Source organism: Urocitellus parryii, chromosome 11 (genome assembly GCF_045843805.1).
Source record: "Urocitellus parryii isolate mUroPar1 chromosome 11, mUroPar1.hap1, whole genome shotgun sequence".
In the NCBI taxonomy this organism is placed as follows: domain Eukaryota; kingdom Metazoa; phylum Chordata; class Mammalia; order Rodentia; family Sciuridae; genus Urocitellus; species Urocitellus parryii.
Genome location: NC_135541.1, coordinates 49,741,781 through 49,764,186, shown reverse-complemented (window position 1 = coordinate 49,764,186; position 22,406 = coordinate 49,741,781). Strand labels below are relative to the sequence as shown.

Below are 22,406 nucleotides of genomic sequence, written 5' to 3'. Positions count from 1 at the left end.
TTAAGGTAAAGAAAGGTAAATGGAAGTTGGCTAGTGTGTATGTGTGTATTTGGGGGGGGATGTCTAGGGGTTCTTATTGGAAGAGGTGAAGTTAGTAAGGCGTGACAGGACTAGTCTATACTTATGGGGACATTTTAGGTGAGTGCTTCTTCCTTCCAGTGGACATTTATTTTAGGGGAGTGCTTCCTTCTTCCTCTGCAGTAAAGAGGTGGAGTCTCTACCTTTCAGAGTCTTGGGTCTTCATGGCAGGATGGGGTAGGTCTGAGTAGAAAAATACTTTTAGAACATACTCTGGTAAACCTGACTTTTTGTATTTTATCCACTGGTTTTTAACTTAGAAAGGTATAATATTCCAGGTGAGCATGAGCTAGGATTTGAAATTCAGTGGGCTAACTAATTCAGGAAGATAACTAACTCATTTCTCTCCACCTTCATAAAAGGTTAACTTACGGCAAGCAATTGCCTTTACCTCTCTGTACCCCATCTATAAGATGTTAGTAATTATAACATCAACATCTCCCTTGTAGTGTGGACATGACATTTACATGAACTGAAGTATAATGCTTCTAGCAAAGATAAATTTATTGAGTGCCTACTGTGTGCCATATACTCGATATTTGGAATTATTCTACAAAACAAGATTGACTTGGGATTCATAGGGAAGTGCTTACAGACATGACCAGCATGTGGTAAATATCAGCAAGTGGTACCCATTGTTGTTACTATTACTTGAGAGAGGTACACCCAAGTGCAGAAATACTGGAACAATCAGAGTTAGCCAAAGGGGGATGTAGAAATGCAGGTTTCAGGCAGAAAGCTTCCTGAGTGTGCCAATTTTGGCATGGAATGCTGGCCCTGTGGAGCATAGGCCAGGTCATCTGAATCTGAAGTGGGAGTCATATACCAGGCTTTCCACATACCCTCAGCATTCACTGATTGTGACCTTCAGATTCTGAGAATAATTTATATATTTAGCTTGGCAAATAAATGGACATCTTTTGTCAAGAAGCATTCATGTTCATGATGTGCACGAAGAAGGTGTTTTTTCAAACTTGGTCGCATGTTAAATTGTGAACATGCGTTTTTTAAAAGTTCACAATATTACTAATATAGAAGCTGCAGAAACAAAACAGTAGAAAGAAGAGCCAGTTGTCAATGTCTTATTAAGTTCTGGACACTTATTGAACGAACGCTTATAACAAGTAATAGTCTAGCCCATGTGCACATTCGAATGCTGATTTCCGTGTGCAATTTTTTGCGTAGAGGGAATCAATTTGTCATCCTCTCTGTTGGTGTGTCTCTACATGTAACCTTGTTTGTGTTGCCCTTTTCCTGGGTCTCACAGTTCTCATCCTTCTCTTGTGATGGCCATAAAATAAACCCCTGCACTCTTAAGTGGTCATTGGCTTAACTTTTCATCCAAATACTAGACATTTGGGTTGTTTCCAGGGTTTCTCAGTTAGGAGCATATTTGCTATAAACATTGTGTACAGAGAGCTTAGTCAGCAAGTTACTAAACACCTTCTGGAATGGGACTCTCTGCCAAGGTCTTTGAAGTGACATCAACTCATTAAATTAAGAGTTTCAAGAGCTGGCATTCAGGATTTCCTGAGACAGCAACTTATTCTTTGGCTTATTTTGCTTCACACATTTAGTCAGCAGATATGTATGTAGGAGTGGGCATGGTGGTGCACACCTATAATCCCAGATACTCAGGAGCCTGAGGCAGGAGGATTGCAAGTTTGAGGCCAGCCTGGGCAACTAAGCAAGACCATCTCAGAAAAAAAGAAAGAAAATTTTAAAAGGCTGGTGACGGAACTCAGGGGTAGAATGCACCTAGGTTCGTTTCTCAGTATTGAGGAAAAAAAGAAGACATGTAGTGCCTGGAGGACTTGCAATATGCCGGGAGTGTACAGGCTCTGGTGAGCAAGGTAGAAAAGTCCCTGGGTGCATACAGCAGCCAGTAGATGCAAGATGAAGCTGTGAGCATGAAGGTTGTCATGGTGGCTCTGCTGCCCCATAGGCACAGTTGGTCAGGTTTCTAGGTAAAAGTAGGCCTACATTCTAGGGACATCAAATGTCCAGAAATGACACATGGTAGCTACCTTACTGCAGATGGTGAAGTTAGGGGCAGTCAGAATTGTAGACTATTAGAAAGCAATACAGTTTTTATTATTTCTGAATTAGGTGGAAAAAATGATGGGTAGTGTTTGAAGTTGCTTGGTGTAGTTAAAAGCACAGGTTCATGAATTCAGATGGTTCTAGTTTTGAATTCTAACTCTGCTGTAGACTTTTGTTTGAGGGAAAAATGTTTAAATCCTCTGATCCTCAGTCTCTTTATCTCTAATTTGGATATAGTATTTTCTGTCCTCTAGGCTGTTCGTATCCCCAGTGCCAAGTACAGAACCCAGCACAGGACAATGTACCAACAGTTGGTTGTTAGCAGGAAAAAAAAAATTGTTTTTTTCTTGATTTGTGGAACAGTGGTTAGATATGAATGGGTAGAGTGACAACTCTGGATTGAGGAAGACCGCGGGCCTGTGATAAATATAAAAAACTTCAAGGGTAAATAATTATAATTATCATGTACTAATATTTTTTTAAATGCCTGAGGCTGGGTTTTTTTTTGTTTTTTTTTTTTGTTTGTTTTGTTTTTTTTTTAAAGAGAGAGTGAGAGAGAGAGGGGGACACAGAGAGAGAGAGAGAATTTTAACATTTATTTATTTTTTTCCTTAGTTCTCGGCGGACACAACATCTCTGTTGGTATGTGGTGCTGAGGATCGAACCCGGGCCGCACGCGTGCCAGGCGAGCGCGCTACCGCTTGAGCCACATCCCCAGCCCGTTTTTTTTTTTTTTTTTTAATATTTATTTTTTTTAGTTTTTGGCGGACACAACATCTTTGTTTGTATGTGGTGCTGAGGATTGAACCCGGGCCACACGCATGCCAGGCGAGCGTGCTACCACTTGAGCCACATCCCCAGCCTGTTCTAATATTTTTTAATTTAAAAAGAGTAACTCATATTTTCTCCATTAGCCAAATGTTTGCTAAGCAAAATTTTCTACTTCTAAGTCAGAGGAGACCAAATTAAGAAGGCATAAGCCCATCTTTTGCCCCTCCTATTTATGAAGCCTATAAATAACAGAAAAGCAAAGCAGATGAATTGTAACCCTAAGAGTCTTCTCCACATCTTCAGAAACTCTGGAAGAGGAAACACTTCTGCTATTTGCCATTGAAGACCTATGCCCTTCTTACCCTTTCTATCTACCCTCTTGGTTGTGTTAAGTTGTTAAATTTTAGACTTGCTTTCTTGTGGTCACCTATGACTTTCACAGTTGTGTGCCTTATGACCCAGCTTCAACGTGGAGAACACAGGAGGCTCCTGTCACTGTGCCCCTGTCTTCAGTGAGGAAACGAAACCTTTTCCCACTATCCTCCATACATTGCCCCTGGGCCTCCTTGGGTAGGGCTCCACCCTTCCTGAGTTCTCAGCTCACTCCAGCAAACCTGGACTATTAGCAGGGCAGTGTTGAGGACTGTCTGCTGGATGGCCAGTCGTAGTGTTCTCACGTTTTCACACAAATCAGGAGTAAAAGAGAAAGTCAAAACATTAAAGTTCATCAGGTATAATTTACTTGTAAGATTTTGATATCTGTAATAAGGGACTCGGTTTTTGGATTCTGTTAGCTTTAAGCTGAGTAGAAATGTTTTTGTGGCTGTGTGTCTGTCTGTGGTGTATGGGAGTTTTGTCTGCTCCGCCCCCCTTTTGGAGATGGCAAAAGAATAGAGGAGTGAAAGTCAAATAGGGAAATATTTTCTTGGGTTAGTGCTGGGCCTCTGAAATGCTCCAACCCTGACTAATGCCAAAAACTGTATGCTGAAACCAGCCAAAGGACTGCTAACAAAATACTTCCTCAACCAAGCTGAGTGAAGAGAAAAAAAATGTAAAACAGTGTTTGGGGAGGCTAGAGGAGGGGGCAGGCTGGAGGGCTGGCAGGGAAGCTTTGCAGAAGAGTGCAGGAATTTGGGGATGTTCAGAATGTCACCAGTGTTGGTGGCTCTGCCATGTTCGGTGTTCAGAAAATGGAAGAAGAAAGGAAACCATTCCACAGCCGAGAAGGATGCAAAGACTGCAGTCCAGAGTTAAATTACACACACATTACTAGGAATCCAGATTTGTGATTTAAAGAAAGAAATGAAAGTGTTTTTGGGAGAGCTTTTGACTTGGATAACAAAATGCTTCCTTCATAATCCATATCTACCATTTTTCTCTTTTGTACAAACCACCCAACAACTTAAATTCCTAAACGATTAAATAGAATTCCATGTCACATAGAAACTTTTAAGCTCTAAAGGAATAGTTACATGTGTAAGTAAAAGTTCATCAAGTTGCATATGATTTATTGCATTTTATTTTAATTGAGGAGGTCAAAGGGCAGAACTGATACTCATCAGTGTTTTCTATTTGTGTTCTCTCTGATGTTAGAATTTGACCAGATTCTATGTCAGATTCTATGTCTGAATTATTTCTCAAGAATTCATGACTAAGAATATCTTGTTTTTCTGCAAGAATTCCAAAGTCTTGCTTATAAGATAGCTGCAGAAAGATTATGTTTTAAGAAAAGGAGAAAGGAGACAGTAGACAATAACCAGTTAACTGAACTGTCTGATGCTGAGGCTTGCTAAGAAGCCAAGCACAGGAAAGGCGAAATTCATGGAGAGAGATGGTAGTCTTGTGGGGTGACATTCATTGTGTCCCAGGAAAGAAGGCAGAAGACTGGGAGGATGGCTGCCTCTTGAGGCTAACACTGCCACTGAATGCATCATGATAAATGGGGATCATTCATGAAGGAAAACACTACTCCTCTGAAAAGCACCCATATTGGCCTAGTAGCCAGAAAACCCGATGTATTGGAGAATCCTGGCAGGACGGATTTATAAACACTTCTGTGTCCTCTCTGAGGAGCTTTCTTAAAACAGTACTTTCTGTGCTCTTGTTGCGTGGAATCATGCAACAAAAGTAATGTAGCCTGACCACTCGGCATTGAACTCGGAGTCAGCTATATTCAGAAATAACTGAAAGAAACTCCACCATTACATATATAAGGCAGACAGGACCTTCTTGGCTTGGTTCTGTGAGTATTTTTTTAAGGGTAACAAAGCTTGAGGTTTTTAGTAAGAGAAAAACCACAGAAAGTGCCAGATGCTTAGCAAAAATTTAGGTACAATCACAGTTTTCTATGCATTCAACCATCACACCATTGATTTTCAAGGCAGGGGGTGGCATAGGGCACAGTGGGGTGTTTTGGAGAGGACAGATGACAGACTACAGGGGAAGTGTGTGTATTTTAACAATCACACATTATTTTACAATTCACTTGGGAGACGAGGAAATATTTATTTTCATAATACAAACAACAGAAAATCAAGTTCAACAAAATATTTCTGGCCAGTTAAGAATATGCATTCATTCAGGAATAGAAAAAAAAATATTGAATGCCTAGTCTGTGTCAGGCTTGCCTCAGGCACTGGGGGCATAGCAGGGAGCAAACAACGTCCTTTTCTCATGGAGTTTACATTCCAGTGAAGGGGAGGCCTCATCACTCAATACATAGAAAATAGAGTGCCAGGAAGTGCTAAGTGCTGTGGAGAAGAGCAAAGCAGGGCAAGGGAGGACAGAGTAGGGCCTTTCTGAAGAGAGGCGAATAGACCCCAAGCCTGTAGGCAGGGAGGCTGGGAGTTGGCAGGCCTCTGTATCTGTGGTAAGAAGTTCAAGCAGGAGAAAGAACACGTGTCAAGGCCCTGAGGCAGAGAATTGGGGGTCAGTATGGCTACGTAGAGTGAGTGGAGCCAGTTCCTATGGGGGCCTGTGGGCCCTGGGGTAGGCTTCAGTGATGTGCTAAGGGAACTGGAGTTCTGAGCAGGGGAGTAAAGTAAATGACTGACCTTCCCCTGCTTCGTGGAGTCATCCTGAGGCAGTGAGCCAGAAGGCGGCCCAGAATCTAGGGGCCTTCTGTTGCATCTAGGCAAGAGGTGCTGTGGCTCAGACCAGCAGGGAGCAGAGGCCATGTTGAGACATGGTTGGATTCAGGAGGTATTTTGGACACAGGGCTGACAGGATTTGCTGATAGATTGATTGACTGGATGTGGAATTGGTGAAAAGTGAAACAAAGATGCAATGAGAAGTTGGGCTTGGAAGGGCAGAGCCTTGTGGTATCCTTCTGCTGGGGAGCCCAGGAGAGGAGCAGCTTGGGGAGATGATGAGCATTTGGGTGTGTCCATTGTTATATTTGAGAGGCCTGATAAGGGATGAATTACAAGTCAGTCAGATCTGGAGTTCAAAGAGAAGACTGGGACTAGAGACAGAGATTGGAGAGTCATCAGATGTGGGGGAGAAAAGAGTGTTGAGCAAAGAAGCCTGAGAATGCAGATTAGTTTCCCAAGAAGGCCAGGCAAGGGTGTACCAGAATCTGGGTAGGGATAAAGTTTTTATGGTTATCAAAAATGGGTGTATGAGTCTTAAAAGGTTAAGAAAGACTGTCTGATATCATCAGCATCCACAGCTCTTCCTGGAACTGAGAGAGACATTCACAGGAATGAAAGCCAGCTCTGACAATAGAAGATAAATAACAGCTATATTTCTGTTAATTTTATTATTTATTTGTAGTGCCTCATGAATGCTAGGCAAGTGCTCTACTACTGAGCAACATCCCCAGTCATGTAGCCTAATTTCAGAACTAACTGTTCTGTTACCTTTCTTCTAAGCTACTGTGAACATTTTAGTTATAGATAATTAGAAATAAAATAAGCACATCTAGGGCTACCCCCAACCCATTTATTGAAAACCTCTGGTGTGTCAAAGAGCTAATTTTTATAGGAAGGAAAACAATACATAAATAAAGTATAGCCCATGCAATCAGAGGCCCTTATAATCAAGTTGTCAACACTGATAAACAAACAAATGAGAAATAGGAGACCCTTAAGAGAAGGGTTGAGCATGGAAGTGGCTAGTTTCACAGAATGTTGATTGCCCCAGCCACCTTTAAATCCCCTCCCAATATATGATGGGTGACAGTTTTTGTTTTGTTTTTAGTTCTGGATTTTTGTTGTTCTTTTCTGGTACAGTAAAAATATGCTTGTATACTCCCCCAAAGCATGGTCCACAGATTTCTACGTAATTCAAAATGTATGTAAAATGGGAAGGCCCATGAGAATGTCTAATGGTACAATCGACACTTTCCCCAGGAAGCACAGGTAGGTGCAGGAATAGGTGGGTGGTACTGGTGTGCAGTTCTCCTCCTGTTGAATCTTGGCCTTGAGGTCATATTGAACACAGCTGGGTTCTCTGTTAATGTTAATAAGCTATGGAACTCTTAATTATGATATAGGTGGAAAACATGAACAAAGCCTTGGAATTGCTGTATCTTACCTACTCCTTTGATTGTTTTCAGTGACCAACCAAAAAAAACAAACAAACAAAAAAAAACAGTGTTCCACCATGTTTTGGTGGCTGTAGTTGAAGACTAAATCTTCAGTCGAGTCAGAAAACCCAGATCAGGGTGGCATGTTTTTCAGCCCACCTGCTTCTCATGTGAACATGGATCCTGGCAGACGTTGCTCACTGCCTCACCCGGGAGGTCGGCTCTTCCCTGTCAGAGGAAGAGATCTGGCCGAGGAAAACAAAACCTTCCGTGGCTTGTTTTCCTGGCCTGGATGGGACAGTGCCCTCTGCTGCATCCTGCCCTGCTCATGCGGCCTCACTCTGTGTTCTGGAAATGACCTGAATATTTCTGTGATGACTCTCTCTATCTTGGTGTCTGATGGAAAGTGTGTCATTGAAAAAAGGGATGTGATTAGAGGACTAAGCCACATGGGCAAAATGATTATTTTGAACAGATAGCAAAATCTGTTACCCAGAATACACCAATAAAACTGGAAGTTTTAGAGGAAAACATAACTATGACATATATTACCAGTGGGAAATACTGCTAAATATTTCTCAGATTTTCCCCCATTTTTGAAGCTAATAAAAATACAGCCCTGTTTTCTTATAATTTTAGATTTTTCTTAAGTAGCTCTATTCAAGTGTGGTTGGATTTCAAAAATACTTTTTCACCAAGAACTAACAAAATGTGCTGGATATGATTGCTTTTTGTCAGAGAAAGATACTAAGGCTCATGTGTTCATCCATCCTGTGATTCTCGCCAAACAGCATGAGGCCTGGATGACCTTGGCTCAGCTTCCTGGGGTGCTTTTGGAGTCAAGGATGACTGGTAGGCCCTTGGCACAGATCAGCTTGAAGTCTTCCTGGATCTTCTGCTGACTGAAAGCCACGTTGCCTCCAGTCATTATCCCTGTTGTAGGAAAGGAGAATTAATTCTTGAAGCTCTTGCTTCCTTTTTTCAAACAAGGACTGTGAGCAGCAGCTGAGTTCCATTGCCTTAGTCCACAGCCCTATAGGAACACTCCATCCAGTCCAGCCTGCGTCTTATCCACAGTCCCACTCATATTCTCTTCTGTGATTCTGTGTGTCTCAGTTTTCCACTACCACTTATTTGATGAAGATTTATCAGCCACCTTCTGCCTGTCAAATATTGTCATAAAGTGTCATCCTCTTGTGACTATTGATTGGAAACTGTAATGTGTTCTTGTTGCCTTTTAAAATTTTTATAACTCTTGAAAGTAAGACTCTAAGCCATTGCAGTGAGTGAAGCATGATAAGATCCCTAGTTAACCAAGATATATGAAAGTACATTTGCTTTCTATATCTAAGTAGACTAATTTATTTTAGGAAAATTTTTCAATGTCAAAAGCTAAAGTTGAAAGAGATTTGGATAACTCTCAGTTAATGACAACACTCCTCTGGCTAATTGATGTTTTCTAAAGGCATTAACTATGTAATTCTTGAGTATGAGAGATAGTAATTACTAGGCCTTCAGTTAGTCTGATGCTTTGCAAGTATTATTCAGTATGGATTACTGCAGATGATGGTGAAGTCCCAGAGAGGCCTCCAAGCTGTTCCAGAGGATTCCATAGCTCAAAGGGTCCGGGTGAGCCTAGGTTGAGCATTGTGGGGGTCACACTTAACACCCCAGTTCCTACACAAATACCTAGATCACACATCTTATTGCCCACTTCTTGCACTTTACAAACTCAGAGTTAGATAACCAGCCGTTTTGGCTGATATGACACTGGAGGGGATTCCTGGGATGGGGGACTTTCAGTGCTAAAACTGGAAAAATCCCAGGCAAGCTAAGATGAATTGGTTCCCAGTTCAGAATCAGGTTCATTTAGCAGAAAGGAATATTGTACTGTCTTCTCAAATGAGCAACTTACCTATAAATGGAGATAACTCCCTCTCCTCCTGCATTTGTGATGAAGTGCGCTCACTGTTCCCATCTGCTGGGTTGGGTAGCTTATTGGTTTTTCCGTGGACTTGGGACCAGCATTGTCTTCCTTGAGGTTATAACTGTGAAGCAGCATGTTTTCTTGCCCTCAGGAGGCCTCTTACCTAAAGAGACTCTGACTCTTCCCTCTTGTCAATTCTGGATTCTTCCCATTGGTCCCGTGGTTCTCACTATAAAGTTACCTGCTTAGGCTTTGCCTGACTGTTACTTCCTATGGTAAGGCCTGTCTCCCATCGGGAACTTTTCCCCCACACTCTACACTCCTTGCAGCCCTCAGGGTGCATAGAGACCCTTTTCCTCTTCTCTGTTAATCCTGTTCACGTTTTAGTGTTGATATTGCTTCCTCATGGAAGCCTTCCATGATCATCCCATATATAGGTGAGGTGTCCTCTGTATTCTCACACTCCTTGTGCTTACTGCTGTTAGATTATATGCCACTAGATGTAATTGCTTTTTTAGTTATCTGTATGACTTATTGTAATCTTCTTGAGGAAGAGGGGCATTATATTGTTCTCTGTGTATCCCCCAGCACCATCTACTCTACCAGGCACATAGTAGATAATGGAGCAGGGTGGTGGAAGAACCAAGAAGCCACAAACCTCCTTCTTCTACAGTTTGCTTTGGTCTTGCCTTGTAATCTTGCCTTGTGGCTATTGGTCACTGTTCATCCAGTTCTTCTTGAGATACAAAACACACTAGATTTTTCTCAAAAGACTCAGCCCTCTCCAATCAGGGACCACCATCCAGAGTAGTTAGGTCTTAGCTTGTCCTGTAAGGCATTGGGAACTTTATGAAAATACTTGAAATGGCCAGCTCAACAGATAAGGGTTACATAAACATCAGTGGGAAAGTGTAGGACCTAAGAGTGTATTATGTAGGTGGGGCATCAATGTTATGTATATTTGTATATACATGGAATAAAATTATTTCTAACCAGGCTCCTTGGGAGGCTGAGACAAGAGGAGAGCAAATTGGAGATCAGTCTCTATAACCTAATGAACCATTGTCATAAAATAAAATAAAAGGGCTAAAAATGTAGCTCGATGGTGGAATGCTTGCCTAGCAAATACAAGGACCAGGATTCAATCTCCAGCACCACATACACAGAAATAACAAAATTCTAGGGCTGGGGATGTGGCTCAGGCGGTAGCGCGCTCGCCTGGCATGCGTGCGGCCCGGGTTCGATCCTCAGCACCACATACCAATAAAGATGTTGTGTCCACCGAGAACTAAAAAATAAAAAAAAAAAAATAACAAAATTCTATAGTGACAAATATTTCAATAAGATATGTAATCTTCCCCTCAGTTCTGAAGATCTGATGGCTCACAGACTGTACTGTATTAAATTATGAATTTTAGATGTCTTTGTTTTATAATTCGATCCAGATTATTTTTCTTTCTCCTTAGTTAACATCAATCACTTCCTGTGAATTTTCCTAATATTAGGAAACAGCTATTCCAGTTTTTTATGAGTTTTTTCCAGATGCTGACCAAGATTGGATTTTTGAGGAATGAGTTATATTGGAACTTGCAAATAAAAGCATAAACAGATATTTCTGCAGAATTTTAAAGATTTTTCAAGGTTGGAAACATTTGGATGTTCTTTAATACAGGTCACGTGGTTTAGCTAATGCAGACCTCTGGCCTAAGAATGCACCAGAACTGTGTCATGATGAGGTGCTTGCCAAAAAATGGAGTGATATTGCAAAGAGCACACAGTTAAGACAACTTATACCACAGTGCTTGCAATGCTTTTATTTTAACCAGACTCTGCTTTTTCTTTAAATGGCTCTTAACTATGTAAAACTCTCCTCCCTCCCCCCCTCCAATGCTGAATTGGTGTAGGGTGCTTGATAATTTAAGAAATACAACTACAAATAAAAATGGTGTCTTGGGTACTTATCATCTACTTAAGAAATACAACATATTCTGAAATATCTGTGATAAAAGGTAAAAAGTAGAAAAGTATAAATTCAGGAGAAGAATGGTTTCACTGAGCCTAAGGATGAGGGAATTTTTGGGAGAAGACATGGCTTTCATCCAGATTTTTTTTTAAATAATAAAGGAAAATTTAATTTAGGTCTGAAGGTATTTAAATTATTTTGCTTGCTTAAAAAGGTGCATAAGGGTGGTTCATTATATAAGCCATTATTTTTGTAGATTTACTAAATTCTAACTTTTCTTGAGCCTTCAGGGCAGCGAACCTGTTGGTTCTCTGATGCTTTGTGTAAAGGCATTTCCAATAAGAAATGCTATAGAATTGGTACTCTGAATAATAATCCATTTTGCACAAAATCATTTGACCTCACAAGCTTCCTTTCACAAGAATCCTATGGTTCAAGAAAAAGAGACTCCAAAGATGGTCTCGGCCAAATCCAGTATTCAGGGACCCTGCCCAAGACATCAGACTGATCTGTATCCCAGTTTCCTCTGATGTTCAGTGAGCATTGTCATACTCCCCAGCTCCCTCACAAGGCTTGCTGTGAAAGTCAAAGTGGATGTAAATGGACTTTGAGAAGCAAATCAAAAGCCAAATGGTTTGCCAGTAAGCAATGCCATAGCTCATGAGGTTTAAATAAAATGTGGCAATTGCATATTATTAAATAGCATATAAATTAAAAGATGTTTATGTAAAAATTGCAAAAGTTTGAGGAATGCATTTGTAGCAAATACACATATTAATTGTGGATGATCATGGACTATAAAGAAGTCATTCAAATTTATAATATCAAGACTCTAGTCCATGAATGAACAAAAAATATAAACATTATTTTTCAAGGTAACAAACTATGAATAAATAACATGAAAAATATTTATACTAATTATCTTAGAAAAGCAAGATAGACGTCACCTTAACAATACCATTTTATGTATAAAATATCAAGATCTTAGGAACTGTTCATTATTTTGTTGATATTATTATTAGTAAAAACCCCTTTGAAAAAAGCAAAAAAAAAAAAAAGTAATTCTACTGCTAAGAATTCAAGGGAGCTAGAAAAATAAGAGAAAGGAATGAAACAGCTAAAGCCCAGTGTGATTGTATTTATAATAACTAGAAGTAACTTAAATATTCAGCATTAGGAGGGTGATTTAGTAAATTGTGGCTTTTCAACATGAAAGACTTTGAATAGGTGTAGAAATACATACAAAAACATTTAAAATTTAGAGTGAAATAAGAAAAATAGTAGCCATCATTCATGGAGTTTGGCAGTACATGCTGACTTTTTTCTTTTTAATCTTTATAGCAACTAATATATAAAAGGTATTACTAGTCCATTTTACACTTTAGAAAATTGAGGCTTAGAGTTCAATTGCCCAAGAGCAGCTTGTTAGCTGAGGATTCAATACACCCTAGAACAACCCACCTGTAAAACCTGTACTAGGTTTATTACCAGTGGCATATAATCTGCAGACAGAGTCACATGAAAACACATATGTCTATCAAAAGTAATAGGCAAAAATAGATATCAGCACTAACATGGTGGGAATACAAGTAAATTCCAAAGAAGCTTGCCATACTTTTAAAAGTGCTATTGCCCTTTGAGTAGAAACATGGGGGAAAAGATAAGTTGAATGTAATAATATATTGTTTACTCTTGACTTTTAATATAGTCTCTTAAAGTGTAAAAAAATGGAAATATATGTGTGCATGTTTTTTTTTTTAAGATTTCACACTGAATTTGGCATTATCAGAATTCCTTCCCTACTCTTCAACTCATCCACACATTAGTTGAGAACATACACTGCCAGATCCTCAATTAAGAACAGAATTTTAGTCTGTGCATTAAGAATCCTGACCAGGTAGAAGAGTCCTGAGGAACAGCCCAGACCAGCTCTTCCAGCCAGGAGCTATGGGGTGGTTTCCACTTGGTGAAAGTAGGCCAGTTCCCCCTCTCGGGTGTGCCGTCCCTGGGACAGAGCCTTTGCACAACAGGGCAAAATGTCAGCATTTTGCTTCCTGCTGTCTTTTAGCTTTGGAGCTCAGGACTTAATTTGTGTCTCTTTGACACATATAGCATTGCTTTATAAAGTCATTATACTTGCCAACAGTTAATAATAGATTTCTCTGATAGACTTAAGTATAAGTTTGGTTTTTCTTTTTCTTTTTTTTTTTTTTCAGCTTGATCTCACCTTGGTGGAGCATATATCATTCATTACTACAGTAGGGTTCTTTATGTGCATCAAAACCCCTTTTACATCTGTTTTGCCATTTGAAATAACATTATATCAGAATTTACGTGTGAAAACAAATAGACCTGACAGTGGAGGTATCTCCAGAGTTGGAAACATTCTCCAGCATCCATCTCCACAGAGTCCATTCAGGGTCACTCTTGACTTTGTTGGTGGGGAAATGGAAGCACACATAAATTACTTGCCCTGGTAGAGAAGACAAGCCAGAAGCAAGGCCTGTGGATCCAGTGTTCATGCCACTTCTGCCTACAGTGTCTATTGTCCTTGAGAATTTAAGTTAGATTTGAAACAAATATATTCAAGCAAATCAGAATCCAATTGCCATGTAAACTAAGATCTTCCAGGGCTCCAATTTTGTAGTTCAGTAAACTTTATAGTAATAAAGGAATCCAAAAGGTTGTCATGTATGTTATAGATAAGCCCTGGTTAGTAGAACTTTTACAATGATGGAAAAAACCTATGTCACTCCACATAGAAGCCTCTTTGGTGGCTACTGGACCACTTGAAATGTGGCTCATGTAAATGAGGAAGTGAGTTTTTAATTGTACTCAATTTAAATTTAAATAACCATATGTACTAGTCTCTATTGGACAGTACAGTTCTAGACTTCTTAGTGCTTCCTGGTCATCTCCCCTTGGATGTCTCAGAGTTAACCAGGTCAAATCAGAGTTCTAGATTTTCTTCCTCACTCAACCTGTTTCTCTCCTTGAGCAAGTGAAGTCATTATTGACCCAGTTGCTTGAGCAAAAAGAAAACCAATTTTTTAACCGTATTCACTGTTGTATCTCCAACATCTACACTGTGCACAGCACGTTATTTGCATTCAGTAAAGCTCTCAATACTAGCAAATTAATGTTGTTATTTATTACCATCAGGGAAGGAGATGAGCTAGCTAGAGTCAAACTATAGATTTAGAATTTGATTGTTAATGACAAGATGATGCTGATATCCATGTATACAAGAAACTAGCACATAGATATCTTATAGTCTGGATGCATGGTATCTTATATTCTGGAGGCCATGGAATGGTGAATGTTATGACTGATTTTATGTATCTGTGAGAGGTAGACTTGGCCACAGCCTTGGTATACAATCTCTGATGTGAGCTAGAAGGTGCTCTTCTCACTCTCTGAAGGTCTTTATCTGTCCCAGATCTTGAAACTTTTGTCTTTTCCACTATTTAAAGAAAGAGAAGAGTGTCCTCCTACAAGGTCACTTTTCATAGTCATCTAAGAGGAATTTAGAAAGTAATGGAAAGAAACATACCATAGAATATTAGGGCAGAGATGTCCAAGCCATGTCCAGGCAGCCAAAGGAGATTTTCAATATGTGTCTTTTCGGGCGTTCTTCCACTCTGACCAGCCAGAACCATTGGCATGCTATTACTTAAGATCTCCATGCAAAGTAGAATGAGCTGATGATGAACTCAGTGAAGACATGATCAAGTCTGACAAGCTTTGGGTTACTTCTTTTCCCTTCATTACTGGGTGATTATCTCCTTGGCAATGGCTACATTTAAAAGATGAGGTTAAAACTTGTTTGTTAAAAGTTCACATTCAGAGGCTCTTTACCCTGGTGTTTTCTTTTTTTTTTTTTAAAGAATATGCATCTTTAATCTTTTATTTTTTATTGTCTTTTTGTTGTAGTTGGACACAATATCTTTATTTGTTTGTATGTGATGCTGAGGATCGAACCCAGGGCCTCACGCTTGCTAGGTGAGCGTGCTACCACTGAGCCACAATGCCAGTCCCCCTGGTGTGTTTTTATTCAGCCCAGTTTGTAGCCCTGTCTCCCATCCTTCCCGTGCTGTTCCAGTGTTTCCCTGTGTGCACCTTTATTGAGCATCTACTATACACTAAACACTTTGCTAGGTCTTGGAGAGACAAAGATGAGTTAAAAGAATGATTCTTAACCATCAGGGATTCTATAAATAAGTGAGCAGAGAAACCGGTACATGAAAAACTGAAACATAAGAATTACTTGAAATAACAGGAAGCATGAGGGCGAGTAGTATAGATGCTGTGGAACCTAGTTGATGGCAAGTATAATATAGCTATGAAGAGTGCAGGCTCTGAACCAAACTGTCTGGGCTCATGATCTGGCCCTGCCACTTACAAGCCTATGACTGTAGGCTACTGAATTAACTTCTGTACCTCAGTTTGCTCACCTGCTAAATGGAGCAATAAAATCTACTTCATAGGATTTCTAAAAGGATTAAAGGAGTTTGTAAAGCTTAGACATAGCTCCATAAAGACCAGCTTTTATTGTTATCAGCAGTAGTACCACACAACTGTCAACTGAACTGAATGAATACTACTTGCTTCCATTACCACAAGGTTGTCCCTAGGCCAACTGGGTAGTTCACAAGGCTTCCCAGGGGTGGTAACTTTTGAACCAAAGCATGAAGGTAACCTGATGCTATAGGGAAAGACATTTGACAGAAAGAACAGAATCCTCAAAGACACCGAGGAGGATGGGGGGTGGGGGGCATTTAGAACCCTGTTAATAATTCTAGGTGGCTAAGATGCCCGTGAGGAGCGCTTCAATGTGGGGCAGGCACGAGGTCATGGGAACTTTTTTAGACAGGTTGAGGAGCTTGGATTGGACTATAAAGCCCAGAGGAGGCCATGGAGGGGTTTTCATCAGGTTCACTGCTCACTGTATGAGCTGGGTGGCAATATTCTGCAGCATGCTGAGCTCATGGCCTGTGATTCTGCAGCATCAATCACTGACCAATTGACCAACCTCCTTCCAGTATGATTTAGGCATGGAGTGCCTGTGTGGATCTGAGTTTGCTCACTGAGTTTGATTTTGGGGGTTGAGGGAGGCCTGTGGATTAATAAGGTGAAAGAGGATATATTTGCTTTTTGTGTTTTATGTACTGAGAATTGAACCCAGGGACACACTGAGCTACACCCCAGCCCTTTTTATTTTGAGACAGGATCTCTCTGAGTTGCCCAGGCTGACCTTGAACTTGGAATCCTGCTGTTTCAATCTTCTGAGTCACTGAAACTATAAGCATGGGACACAGCGCCTAGCACACAGGATGTGTTTTCTTAATTCTTGTCTACTTGATTCTTCTGTCTGAACTGCTGAGACTGATGCAAGGGTTGCTATTTTTCAGACCCCTTGGAGAGTCTAATGAAAGGTATAGGCCCTTCCCTCTGACAGGCCACAAAGACAAGTGTTTCTAGAGAGCATACCTTTCGCTCCCTCCTTCTACCCTCGTCATCCAAACAGGCCCCCTCGTCTATCACAATCTGTCTGACCCCAGGCCTACCTGTGGTTTTCATGTTCCCACTCCAGGTTGGTTTTTAATTTAATTTGCCAGCATAGCCAGTACCTCTTCCATGTACTGTCACTGCTGTTATCTAACCGTGTTATCATGAGAGCAGACTTTGGATCAGTTGATGGTTATAATTAAAACTGAAAGTAATGATCTTATTTTGAGCTGTTCAAATTTAATTGAGTGCATAGTGGCTATGAGTATGCTCTAGAGGGAGACTCTGTTACCACCTTATAACCTCGGGTAAGGGACTTAATCTCTGTATGCCTCAGTTTCCTCAGCACAAAGTGGGAATGATGATGTACTTCATAAGTTTTTGTGAGGATTAACCGAGGTAACAGGAACAAGAACAGGCCCTGGCATGTAGGAGTGCTGTATAAGTATTTGCTGTCACTGCTTTATGACTTTTATTAAAATGACACCATAAAATGGGGTAATGATGGATTACAAGGAGAAGGAAAACAGGTGAATAAAATCTCCATGTGTGCTGGACTTGCTTTGGAGCCTTGCCCAGTACCTGAAGGCCAAGAACATATTCCCTAAACCTATGCTGTCTAGTGTGGAGCTACTAGCCTGAGTGGCCAGCCTCAGTCAAGATGGACTGGTTCTTAAAGATTTGGTATGCAAAATAGAGGCAGGGGAGAATGTGGGGAGATGTAGCAGATATGCATAAGGTAGCAGATATGCAGGAAGAGCAAGTCTAGAGATGTAATGTAGAACATGAGGACTGCAGGTGACAAAATCCCATTGTATTGGGGACTTTTATTAAGTAAGATTTTTTGCTACTCTTGTCACAAAAAAAGTATGTGAGATAATAGATATGTCAATCATCTTCACAATACTAACCATCTTACTATCTATATCACATGAAACGTTCTAAACCTGAAATATACACGGTAAAATTTATTGAAAAAAAGATGTAAAATATCTCAATTTTTATATTGATTATATGTTGAAATGATAATATTCTGGATAAATTAAGCTGTGTTAAATATGTTATTAAAATTAATTTCACCTGTTTCTTTTATTTAATGTGGCAGCTGGAACATTTCATATTGTATATGTGGCTGGCATTATTATTTTTGTTGAGCAGCACTACCTGAAGCTCACTGTTACCAATAAGACACAACCTTGTGTGTTTTTACATGATCAGGTGGCCACCATTGGAAAGCCAGTAGTTGGTTGGTTGGTTCCACAGAGGTAGCCATGTCTTGGTCTTAGCCGAAGGCAGCTGAGGGACCAAGGCAAGAGCAGCAGTAAGGATTTCACTGACTTGGAGGGGTTTGGATGAAAACACTACCATTTATAGTTATACGGCCTCAGACTTCCAGCACTCCCTGAAGTAGATGAGAGAATGCTCTCTGTTCAGGAAGTTGAAATACGTAGGCGAAAAAACACTCCCTATTGCATTTGGAGCCAGAAAAAGCTTTGTTAATCTTTAACTAAAAGAATAAATACTCAAAATCATGGCAGTCACTTGGGATTGAAAGCTCACTCTTTCCAAGTGTGACTGACTTATGGAATGTTTTGTTTAATTCTATTTCAGATTCGTCCTACCATTAAAAACCTGAAAACGTTGGACCACACAAGTTCTTACTGGTAAGTTCTCTTTCATTATTAAAACTAAGTGACCATATGACATTATTTTTGAAATGACATTCACACTTCTAAGTTAGAAGGATCCCAACCAGTGCTATGACTAGATGACTTTTTTTTCTTTCCCAAATGATTTATAATGTTTTCTTGCCTTAAACAGCAACCCATGTTCTTTTGCTAAGAACATGGGCAGGAAAGAGATTCATGAGTATGCCAAATACCATTAAAATAAAGACTTTTTTTTTTCTTTTGGTAATGAAACTATTTCCAGGCGTCTGTTGATGGTCTGCTTATTTCAAGCAGTATCCAAAACAATAAAGTGTTTCTTTAGCCAAGGAATTCAGACAGTTCCTTGCAGTGTGTTGTAATGAAAATTGGCTCACAAGCTCCAAGATAGATATTAGGGCTGTACTCCTATTGCTTTTTTTTTTTTTTTTTTTTAATCATCTGTCATCTCACCTAAATGTGATTGTTGTGTTAAAAGTTTGGCAGTGGTAGAAAACATCCTTTAGAGCTAGGAAAGTAATGGCGGGGAGGGATACCAGGGATTGAACTCAAGGTACTTGACCCCTGAATCACATCCCCAACCTCATTTTGTATTTTATTTAGAGACAGGGTCTTACTGGGTTGCTTAACCGCCTCACTTTTGCTGAGGCTGACTTTGAACTTGCAATCCTCCTGCCTTAGCCTCCTGAGCCACTGTGATTACAGACATGCACCAACATGCCCGGCTATTAATGTGCTTTTTAAGTGGAGAAGTTTTGGGGGCTTCTTGGGGCATCAGTTCCTGATAATACAGCTGTACTACTATGGTGTGTATGAGTTAGTTTTTGTTGCATAACAAACCACCCCAAAATTCACTTACTCAAAATAGCAGTCATTTATGTATCTCCTAATTCTCTGGCTGGTTATTGATTTGGGCTGGACTCAGTTGTGATTTGTCTGATTGCAGCTAGAAACTCTTTGTGTCAGGTCCAGGTCAGCCAGCCTTTGTTTCTGGGATTCACATTGAAACCCAGCTGAAGTGATAAAAATGGCTAAACCACCTGCCTCATCGCCCTTCACGATACTCTTAGTTTGCTCATGTTGGTGATTGGGCAGGGTGTTGAGAAACAGGCACATATATCTTGAGGCTGAGGTTCAGAACAGGCACCGCAGTGCTTCTGAGGCTTTCTGTTTGCTGAAGCAAGCTCTGTGTCTAGCCTGGATTCAATAGCTGTAGCTATAGGCCCTCCTTTTGATGAGAGTTGCTGCAGAATCACAATGCAAGGAGCCTGGTTGCAGGGAGGAGAAGAAAACTGTAGTCACTTTTGCCACCTACCATCATGTTTCTGTGTCATATGAAAACAGCTTTGTAAAATTTAGAAGTGCATAGACAGAGAGAGGTCTCAGGTTAGACTCCTGTCTCCCAGCCCATCCCTTCCCATTCTGGTGGTCAGTACCCTATAACCCATCTTATCGTTTGCCATCTGGCACACAGTCAGTTCAGCAGGTTCCTAGGTGATCCTCCCAATCCAGGTGTTTACCCTTCAGGCCTCCCTTCATTCTGCATAGTACTGCCACACCAGTTGTCCTTCAGTTTATATTTTAAAATGTTCCTGTGCTCAGAAGCCATCCCTGCCTTTCTCCTTGCCATTCATTCACACCAACCTGGGCTCCTCTCTCTGGCTTCTCCACTCTGTTGCTCACCTCCTACCGGTCCCTTTATTCTTGCCAGACTAATCTGTTCATCATCTCTCTTGAGGGCATCTCATTTTGATTATTCTTTCTCCACTTAGAAATCCTTCCCATTTTGTGAGGCCCCGTAGAATTTTCCCTCCTCTGTAATGCGGTCTTACTCCTGACGTCTGTGATCTCATTCACTCTGACCTCTTTCAGAACTGAGCTGTATCATCAGTGGTTCACTCTTCTTTTACCTTGGCTAGTCTTACTTCCTCAGTTGCTTTGTTAGTTCTTCAAGAAGGTCACGTGTATCTTCCTCGTGGTACCTCGCACAGAACTGAGACTCCAGCAGGTACACAGTCAGCCAGAAGCACCATGGACCAGCAGCTCATCAGAATCACATGGGGCACCTGTTGAAATATATAGAATCATGGTCCTTCCTCTGGTTCATCCACATTCGTTAAGTGATCCCCAGGAATCTTAAAGCCCTCACATAATTCTGATGTGATGCAGTGCGGTTGGCAACTTGTTATGGGGAGAACAAGAAATTTATGCAAAACCTGGCTTTGAGCCTGGTTCTAGGACCTTACAAATCAACCTCCCTGAGCTTACAAATCAACCTCCCAGTTTCCCCAGCTACAAAATGGGAATAATATTTAGTTTGATGATTAATAGGAAGATCAAAAAGAACAATGTATATAAAATGCTTTATAAACCATAAAATGTAATTAACATAGCATTAATTGATTGTGGATCTCTAGCCAATGTTATGAAAAAGACAGTTACATGCATGCTGGAAGTGTAGGAATAAGCAGAGTGGTTGAGTGGTAACGGAGGGAATGGAGGGATTAATAGTCAAAGCAGCAGTAGTAATAATTATTCTTCTGTGTACTGAGCATTGACAGTATGTCAGGTACTGGGCTAACAGCTATACATAGATTACTTGAGATATACAGGCAAATTGCCCTGTTCACTTGCATCTATACCATTTTTTACAGTGTATTCACCATTAGTGAATTATTCCAGTGGTTTTTTTAACTCTTCAAAATTCCTTGTTAAAATGTACTGGTTCCTGAGAAAGGAAGGGCTTTTTTTTGTATCAGTCATTGACAACTTACAGGCAAGTACAAGGTCCTACAGAGGTGTGAGACCTTTGATTTGGTGGAGGACTTAAGAAAGGGAGGGCAACCCAGAAGAGAGGGTAGGTATGGGTGCCTGGGGATGGACCTGAGAGTGCCCAGCTACCCAAGCAAGGGTGGAGCATGCAGGCTATAAGCCAGAGAGCAGGAAGAGGAGGAGAGTACTAGGATGTTTGCTGACGTGGCAGTTTGGCTGAGGGATATACCTGGCCCACCACCCTCAGACTGCTCAGTCGGAGCTTCCCTCTAATGACCTCCATAATAGCGTTTGTGAAATTGTCCTCCACTCGTGTTTGTGACTCCGTGTGTTTTACATTTTGATTGCCATTGATCTAGACTGTGTGCCTGTCCTCTGCCAAAGATTTTTCAGGTGTCTTTTAAATAGTCATATAACATAATGGGATTCAGAAAAATAAATAAGGAAGGAAATGTATTGGGAAAAACAAGTAGGATGAAGTCAGAAATAAAATTAGGTCCCAGTATGTGATGGGAGCCTCTTCATTTGGTAGCAAGTCCCAGTCTTGTCCCTGGTCTTCTGCACAGTCAGTACCAAAAGGAGAACTCACACAATTAGCAATTTATAGTGGCTAGGAGAGAGAAAAAGCACACTCATTACTCACAAGAAGCAAGGTTAATTGTGATTTAAGACTCCAGGAGATTCTACAGAGTGCTCATAAACATGATAGTGCAAAGGGTAACACAGAGTCCCTACAGTAGGGAGAATAATTAGGCCTGCCCTCAGTGGAGACGATTGATGAGACACCCAAGTATAGTGCAGGAGAAACTTCCAGGCCAGCTGTATGTTTCTCCACTGGCCTTGCTTAACCCCAGGACAAAACTTAATAATTTCAATTAGAATAACAAGTTCATATATTCATATCCCTGCTTTCTCTGTCCTGCTTCTGATAGACTTCACAGATTGTCATCACACTTGATGCCAAACCTTGGCACTTGGCTGTGGTCCAGGTTTGGCACCTGGTTGACATTTCACTTACTATCCTTATTCCAAAAGAATAACAGACAACCTTCCTGACAATACTCTGGGCATTCTGTTTCTCGAAACTCCCGATTCTTCTAGCTTATGCTGCCATCTGCAGAATGGCTTCTCCATGCAGAGTTGACACTG

The 22,406-nt window shown here is 40.6% G+C and overlaps 1 protein-coding gene across 4 annotated transcripts in view; it reads left to right on the top strand.

Annotated features, from left to right (window-relative positions):
* Gng12 (G protein subunit gamma 12) overlaps positions 1-22,406 on the top strand; it is a 120,813-nt gene that overhangs the window by 32,464 nt on the left and 65,943 nt on the right. For 3 of the 4 annotated variants that reach the window (XM_077803695.1, XM_077803693.1, XM_026409784.2), the window contains exon 2: positions 18,430-18,482. The gene's annotated coding sequence lies outside the window, so the exon portion shown is untranslated. Of the gene's footprint in view, positions 1-15,293; positions 15,313-18,429; positions 18,483-22,406 lie in introns of those variants that run through there. The other variant, XM_077803694.1, reaches the window with a different exon arrangement.